Here is an 8,735-nt window from a genome sequence, read left to right on the forward strand (position 1 = left end):
GGTCTAGAAAGGCATCATTGGAGATGGACATACAGAAGTACAATTCCCACAATTGTAAGAGTGACAGTAGAAGTTTACTAAACAACCCCAGCTGCCTTCTTGTCACCAACCCAAAATTCACGGTTCAGTGGGAGAGAATACAGTTCTCATACATAAGATCATATGTTCCATTCCAGGGCTTTCCAGATATAACTGCTTGAGACCTTTGACAATACAAAACCATATGGACCAACTCAGTTCTTGTGGGTTTTTTCGGGCTATATGGCCATGTTCTAGAGGCATTTCTCCTGACGTTTCGCCTGCATCTATAGCAAGCATCCTCAGAGGTGAGGTCTGCTGGAACTGGGAAAAAAGGGTTTATATATCTGTGGAATGACCAGGGTGAGACAAAGGACTTTTGTAAGTTGGGCTAGGTGTGAATCTTTCAACTGACCACCTTGAGTAGCATACAATGGGCTGACTGTGCCTGGAGCTTAAGCAGGGCCAATTTTTCGCCCATGCCTGGTAGATGTGCTCCAAGTCCCACCTTCTGAGACAACAGGGAGTTCCTATGGCAGATGGACAGACCCCAAAGAACATTTTTAAAGAGAAAAATCCAGAAAAAGAAGAGCAGAGGAGGCAATTGAGCCTTACAAGAGGAGACTGACCAACAATTGAGATCTGAAGAATGTCAGACTACACAGAGAAGCCATTGAAATCCACAAGCATGTGGACAATTTCAACAGAAAGGAAGAAACCATGAAAATGAACAAAATCTGGCTACCAGTATTAAGAAATTCTAAAATTGCAACAGCAAAAACAGCAGAGAGGAAACAGGCAGGGACATCTAATTACCTTTCAAGAAGAGTTTGCTCCAGGCACAGTCAGCCCATTGTATGCTACTCAAGGTGGTCAGTTGAAAGATTCACACCTAGCCCAACTTACAAAAGCCCTTTGTCTCACCCTGGTCATTCCACAGATATATAAACCCTTTTTTCCCAGTTCCAGCAGACCTCACCTCTGAGGATGCTTGCCATAGATGCAGGCGAAACGTCAGAAGAAATGCCTCTAGAACATGGCCATATAGCCCGAAAAAACCCACAAGAACTGAGTGTACTACAAAAGCTGGGTTTTTATTATCACACTTACTTACTTACTTACTTACTTACTTACTTACTTAGGCGATCCGTTGTAGTCCGAGGATGAACAATAGCTAAAGACTTGCATGGCAGGGGGTTGGACTAGATGGCCCATGTGGTCTCTTCCAACACTGTTATTCTATGATTCTACTCTAAATCTCCTTGGTGTTGACTGCTGTAGTGTTGGCAGGTCAGATCTGGCAGGGGTCTCCACTAGGAGGAAAGGACTTGGCAGATAGCTCAGTTGCACAGTCCTATGCCCCATAAGTAGGCAGATTAACCCACTCATCCTGGTCTTTCTAAAATTTAGTGCCATGAATTGTTCAGAGTACAAGGTATGCATACATTTGGGCTCAGGAGGTGCCCCGGGGCAGGGATTGCTTGAATATCAAGTGGCCTGCTCTTTTTGCAGCTCTTTCATCGGCATTTGATTATACAGTTTTAATGTTCAATGCACACTTACAACAAAGGAAATCACATCTAGAGCAAGAGTGGATAACGTGTAATCCTGGGGCCCACATATGACCCCTAAAGCAGGCTCCCAGGCCACCCAGGCTGCCTTTTTTTCCTGACTAAAAGAAGAGCCTGAAGTGTCTCTTCTTAGAAACCTCCAAGAGAAGCAGTTTTAAAATTTAAATATATGGTTTTAAGCACATTACCTGACATCAATTAATACCCAGTTTTCAAAACCAGCAGCAGGCATGTCTCCATTTCTCCCCCTCCCTCCTTTGTGCTGTATTTTTATGATTTTTTTTATTTTCAATTTACATATGCATTAAAAACAATGAAACAAATCTATATACATGTATGTATGAATGAACTGGGAGCCCCCAGTGGCGCAGTGGGTTTATTTATTTATTTATTTACAGTATTTCAAATCAAATCAAATCATTTATTTCGGTCATTGACCAGCACAGGAAATAGTCACATTTCCTGTGCTGGTCAACACATATTTACAGTATTTATATTCTGCCCTTCTCACCCCACAGGGGACTCAGGGCGGATTACAATGTACACATATATGGCAAACATTCAATGCCAAAGACACACAACAGATATAGACAGACAGTCAGAGCCTATTGAACTTTTTTTGGCCGCCAGGGGAGCTGTCGCTTTCATCGTCCATCTGCAACACTGATGAAGTACTTCCGCATTCCTTGCATGCTTTGCTTGAGTCTTTTTTATGGCCTCATAAATTAGTTAAATTAGCCTCCCCACACATAGGTGGTACCTAATTTTCCTACTTGACAGATGCAACTGTCTTTCGGGTTGCAAAGGTCGACAACAAGCTACACAATTGGTTGGAAGCTCACTCCTACCTGGACTGGCTTCGAACTCATGATCTTTCGGTTAGCTGACACTCAGCCAGCTGCACCACAGTCCTGGTTAATGCGCTGAGCTGCTGAGCTTGTTGACCGAAAGGTCACAGGTTCAAATCTGGGGAACAGCGTGAGCTTCCGCTGTCAGCCCCAGCTTCTGCCAACCTAGCAGTTCAAAAACATGCAAATATGAGTAGATCAATAGGTACTGCTCCAGCGGGAAGGTAACGGCACTCCATGCAGTCATGGTGGCCACATGACCTTGGAGGTGTCTATGGACAACACCGGCTCTTCGGCTTAGAGAGATGAGCACCACACCCCAGAGTCGGACACGACTGGAATGGAGATGCGCACCACACCCCAGAGTCGGACACGACAGGACTTCATGTCAGGGGAAAACCTTTACCTTTTACCTATGAATGAACTAATACAATACTTCCTAACATGCATACAATATTCGTATTTGGTTATACTCTTCCCTCCTTCCACCCGTCCCAATTTAGTGACTTCCCACATCCCTTGGGTTGGAGACATTCATACAGAATTCTTCCTTTCTATTGTTTTTCTATTCTTCCTTCTGGCCTGATAAATTCCCTACATAGATTTCAACTAGTTAAATTATGCAACCTTCGATTAAAAAACTTTTCCTTTCTCTCTCTTTCTCATTTTTTTATAAATAATAATAATAATAATAATAATAATAATAATACTTTATTTATACCCCGCCACCATCTCCCCAAGGTGACTCGGGGCGGCTTACATGAGGCCAAGCCCAATAACACATCAGTAAAAACCAAACAGCAAGCAAATAAAACAGTACAATTAATATAACTCACATATAAACAATAACACAGAGGATTTGAAACCTTATGGCCATTTAAAAATGACTCCCAGTGCTTGATATAAGTTTCGTTTCGTTTTTTCTTTGTTCATTATTGCTAATGTGTCCATTTCTGCAATTTTCAAGACTTTAACCATTCATTTATCTATTGTTGGGAGTTCCTGGTGGCGCAGTGGGTTAAACCCCTGTGCCGGCAGGACTGAAGACCGACAGGTTGCAGGTTCGAATCCGGGGAGAGGCGGATGAGCTCCCTCTATCAACTCCAGCTCCTCATGCGGGGACATGAGAGAAGCCTCCCACAAGGATGGTAAAAAAAAAACCCCATCAAATCATCCGGGAGTCCCCTGGGCAACGTCCTGGACCCTATATCAGTGTTTCTCAACCTGGGGGTCAGGACCACTGGGGGGGTCATGAGGGGGTTTCAGAGGGGTCACTGAAGACTATCAGAAAACACATATTTCTGATGGTCTTCAGAACCCCCTTTAGCATAATTGTTTGGGTTCACAGTGCTCTCCGGATGTAGGTGAACTGCATCCCTAAATCGGAGGCCCCGGTGATGCAGTGGTTTAAAGCCCTGTGCCGGCAGGACTGAAGACCGACGGGTCACAGGTTCAAATCTGGGGAGAGGTGGATGAGCTCCCTCTATCAGCTCCAGCTCCTCATGTGGGGACATGAGAGAAGCCTCCCACAAAGGATGATAAAAACATCAAATCATCTGGGTGTCCCCTGGGCAATGTCCTTGCAGACGGCCAATTCTCTCACACCAGAAGCGATTTGCAGTTTCTCAAGTCGCTCCTGACACGACAAAAAAAAAAAACTATTGTTGGGAGGTCTACCTTCCAAAACTGTGCATACAATATTATGATATAGTATAATACTTTGTTATTTAATCATATTGTTTATTTGACATTCCCAATAAAAATAATTCTGGCACCAATTGTATCACTGATTGAAAAATTTGGGCTGTATTCTGCAGCTCCTGGGAGATCTCAAGGGAGCAAATTGGCTTCCTACACTTCCTCAGTTACCTATCTCAGGTCTAGCAAGGCATCATTGGAGACAGACAGGCAGAACTAAAATTCCCACAATTATAAGAGTGACAGTAGAAGTTTACTAAACAACCCCAGCTGCCTTCTTGTCACCAACCCAAAATTCACGGTTCAGTGGGAGAGAATACAGTTCTCATACATAAGATCATATGTTTCCTTCCAGGGCTTTCCAGATATAACTGCTTGAGACCTTTCACAATACAAAACCATATGGACCAAGTCAACTCAGAATAAGACACAAGGATGCCCAGGACATGCCACTTCCAAGGAGTCTGGTTTAATTTCCTCTGCATCATCAATAATTCAGCTCAAAAGAAGAGCTCATCTTCTCTCTAGGATCTTGAATCTCATTCCACAACTAAGAAGAGAGGAAAAGAGGTGTAGTTAGTTCCATTGCTTGCCACGTGGGCATAAGGCAGGATGCCCCCCTCCCCAAAAAAAAAAAAACCCAGCCCATGATGAGGAATGCTGGGAGGTGAAGCCCAACAACATAACTGCTTTGAGTCCCCTTTGGGGAGATAAAGCAGGGTAATAATAATAATAATAATAATAATAATAATAATAATAATAAAAACAACAACATCTGGAGACTGAACCTTGCCCATCCCAGTATGAGGAAAAAGAGAATGCTAGTTGTGCACTTTTAATGCAGTTCCACTTGGGAATGAGGTTATTGCAATGCTAAGATTAAACTATTTCATCTTTACATGTTAGGATAAATGGTTTCCACAATTTCCTCCTTGCTGCAAAGGAAATGATTCTGCACAGAAAAATATATAGAATCATTTAGTTTGAAGAGACCTCATGGGCCATCCAGTCCAACCCCCTGCCAAGAAGCAGGAAAATTGTATTCAAAGCACTCCCGACAGATGGCCATCCAGCCTCTGCTTTAAAAAGCCTCCAAAGAAGGAGCGTCCACCATACTCTGGGGCAGAGAATTCCACTGCTGAACAGCTCTCACAGTCAGGAAGTTCTACCTCATGTTTACTTATTTATTATTTATTTATTTCGAGCTTTTATAACCCGGTCTTCTCAACCTCCGAAGAGGGACTCAGGCCGGCTAACAGCAGGAAATTCATACACAAGTAGGATAAACATAATAGCGTCATAATACATTAATACATAAAATACATTAAAATACAGATCATACAATTACAAAAAGCCAGGTCGTCGAAGTAAAATCACAAATTCATCACCATCCGCCGGTGTGGTCAGCAGTTATTGACTCAATCATCATTCTGCAAATGCTATATTCCAAAGCCAAGATTTTACCAGCTTTCTGAAAGTCAGGAGAGAAGGGGCAGATCTAATCTCCAGCGGGAGAGAGTTCCAGAGCCGAGGGGCCACCACCGAGAAGGCCCTGTCCCTCGTCCCCACCAAACGCAATTGTGAGGGTGGTGGGACCGAGAGCAGGGCCCCTCCATGGTTCATAGGGGAGAATCGCCTTGATGGTTCATAGGGGAGAATCTGTTCGGACAGGTAAACTGGGCTGGAGTCGTTTAGGGATTTATAGGTCAGCACCAGCACTTTGAATTGTGCTCGGAAGCTAATTGGCAGCCAGTGGAGCTGGCGCAACAGAGGAGTAGTATGCTCCCTGTACCCTGCTCCCGTTACTAATCTGGCTGCTTCTCGTTGGACTAGTTGAAGCTTCCAGGTAATCTTCAGAGGCAACCCCATGTAGAGAGCGTTGCAGTAGTCTATACGGGATGTAACCAGAGCATGGACCACCGTGGCTAAGTCAGACTTCCCAAGGTATGGGCGCAGCTGGCGCACATGTTTTAATTGTGCAAAAGCTCCCCTGACCACCGCTGAGACCTTGTTCAGGTGGAATCTCCTTTCCTGTAGTTTGAAGCCAATGTTGCGTGTGCTAGTTTCCAGGGTAGCAGAAAACAAGTTGCTCCCTCCTCCCTATGACTTCCCCCCGCATATTTATACATATTTATACGTTTCTGGCCCAGCTTACCTGTCCGAACGTATCTCTCCTTATGAACCATCTAAGACCCTAAGATCTTCTGGGGAGGCCCTGCTCTCGGTCCTGCCTTTTTTGCAGAGTCGGCTGGGGGGAACGAGAGACAGGGTCTTCTCAGCGGTGGCCCCTTGGCTGTGGAACGCCCTCCCTAGGGACATCAGATCAGCCCCAACCTCTTAACATTTAACAAAAAAGTTAAAACCTGGCTTTTTGAGCAAGCTTTCCCAAATGCAGTGTAGCAGACAAACTCTGATCTTCGAAACAACTGGACAATGCGATTGGAGAATGATTTTAGTAATGAGATGTTGAGGATCTATATTTTATTGGTTTTATTATTTTATTTAATGTTATTTGTGCTAAATGTTTTAATTGTTTTTATGTTATTGCGGGCATCGAATCATGCCATTTTTAAACCACCCTGAATCACACTCGGGCTGAGAATAGCGGCATATAAATATAGTAAATAATAAATAAATAAATAATACATGGACATCATCAACCTTCTCTTCTGAAGGTTAAACATGCCCAGCTCTTTAAGCCACTCCTCATAGGGCTTGTTCTTCAGGCCCTCTCCTCTGGACTCATTCCAGCTTGTCAATATCTCTCTTCAATCGCAGTGCCCAGAATTGGACACAATATTCCAGGTGTGGTCTAACCAAGGCAGAATAGAGGGGTAGCATTACTTCCCTGGATCTAGACACTGGACTCCTATTTATGCAGGACAAAATCCCACTGGATTTTTTTTTGACACCGCATGACATTATTGGCTCATGTTTAACTTGTTGTCCACAAGGATTCCAAGATTTTTTTCCTCTTTTTTCCACAAATTTTGTACAAAAAAAGAACACACAGCAGTACCACAGGTTCGCAGCTTGGGTGTGACCCTGGATTCGCCGCTGAGCCTGGAGCCCCAGGTCTCGGCGGTGACCAGGGGAGCATTTGCACAGCTCAGGCTCGTGCGCCAGCTGCGCCTGTATCTTGGGAAGTCTGACTTGGCCACGGTGGTACACGCTCTTGTCACATCCCGCCTAGACTACTGCAACGCTCTCTACGTGGGGCTGCCCCTGAAGACGGCCCGGAAGCTGCAACTAGTCCAACGTGCGGCAGCCATGATTCTAACGGGAGCGGAGCGCAGGGAGCACACAACCCCCCTGTTGCACCAGCTCCACTGGCTGCCGATTTGCTACCGGGCCCAATTCAAGGTGTTGGTACTGGCCTATAAAGCCCTAAACGGTTCCGGCCCAAGATACCTATCTGACCACATCTCGGCCTATGAACCCACCCGAACTTTGAGATCTTCCGGGGAGGCCCTGCTCTCAGTCCCGCCGGCCTCTCAAGCACGGTTGGCGGGGACGAGAGATAGGGCCTTCTCGGTGGTGGCTCCTCGGCTGTGGAACGCCCTTCCTGTAGATGTTAGGCTGGCACCATCCCTCATGTCATTCCGTAGAAAGTTGAAGACCTGGATGTTTGTGCAGGCTTTGGAGTAATTCAGTGCAATCTCTGGTAATTGAACATAGGAAAGGAACAATGGACGAATTTGGATCACGTTTGGATGATGAGGCGATCCGGGGTGGGTTTTTTGTGATAATTGTGTATTGATGTTTGTTTATTGCTAGAAATGGAATTGTGTAGTTTAACTGTTATGATATATTGATTACTGCTGTTTTTACTGTCTCTGTTGTTTGCTTTCTGGAAACCGCTGTGAGTCACCCTCTGGAAACCGCTGTGAGTCGCCCTCGGGCTTGAGATACAGCGGTATACAAGAATAGTAAATAAATAAATAAATAAATACCACCACCACCCAAAAGCCATTATGTGTGGAAGACAGGTTTTTTGTGCAAAACCCACAATCCATGAATATAATAATTGATATGATTTGCACAAAATAATCCCCTTCCAAATTTTGAATGCTGGGTTAAAAACTGCTCAGAATTTCTGCTCCTGTGTTAAGCTTCCTAACTGGCTTTTTTCAAGTGTTAGGAATCTTATTCTGAAGCTAAGCTCAGCCATTGGAAGAATTGGCAACAAGAAGGGAGCATAATCCCAGAAGCTGACCTCTTCATTCTATGAGCCCTGCTCTGTTGTGTTGCAAGGCTGATACACGGCAGAGTCAGAGAAAATGGAGCCAGGTACATTAGCCTTTCGGTGGTGACGACCGCCCCGGCCTGTGAAAGGAACCAAAAGACATCCTGTCAGTCAGGGCTTTCAAATGTTTAAAAGCTGAGTATGCCTGTCCTGTTTGGCATAAGTCTGTCCACGCAAAACAGGTGAAGATAGCATTGGCCAAAACATGCAGAATAATCACAGGATGTCTTAAACCTACACCTGTTGATAAACTCTACAAGATAGCTGGCATGCCCCCCCCCCCACTCTAATGCTGCTAAATGTGAGAGAAATGAGGTTGAACACTGTGAAAGCCACCCACTGCATGGCTACCAG

The 8,735-nt window shown here is 44.7% G+C and overlaps 1 long non-coding RNA gene across 1 annotated transcript; it reads right to left on the reverse strand.

Annotated features, from left to right (window-relative positions):
- Positions 1-3,126: 3,126 nt before the first annotated feature.
- LOC137096413 (uncharacterized) lies at positions 3,127-8,460 on the reverse strand. Its single transcript, XR_010909452.1, has 2 exons — positions 8,352-8,460; positions 3,127-4,685 (listed from the first exon to the last, which is right to left on the reverse strand). It is a non-coding gene; the product is annotated as an uncharacterized lncRNA (long non-coding RNA).
- Positions 8,461-8,735: the final 275 nt, after the last annotated feature.

Source organism: Anolis sagrei, chromosome 2, assembly GCF_037176765.1.
Source record: "Anolis sagrei isolate rAnoSag1 chromosome 2, rAnoSag1.mat, whole genome shotgun sequence".
NCBI lineage: Eukaryota > Metazoa > Chordata > Lepidosauria > Squamata > Dactyloidae > Anolis > Anolis sagrei.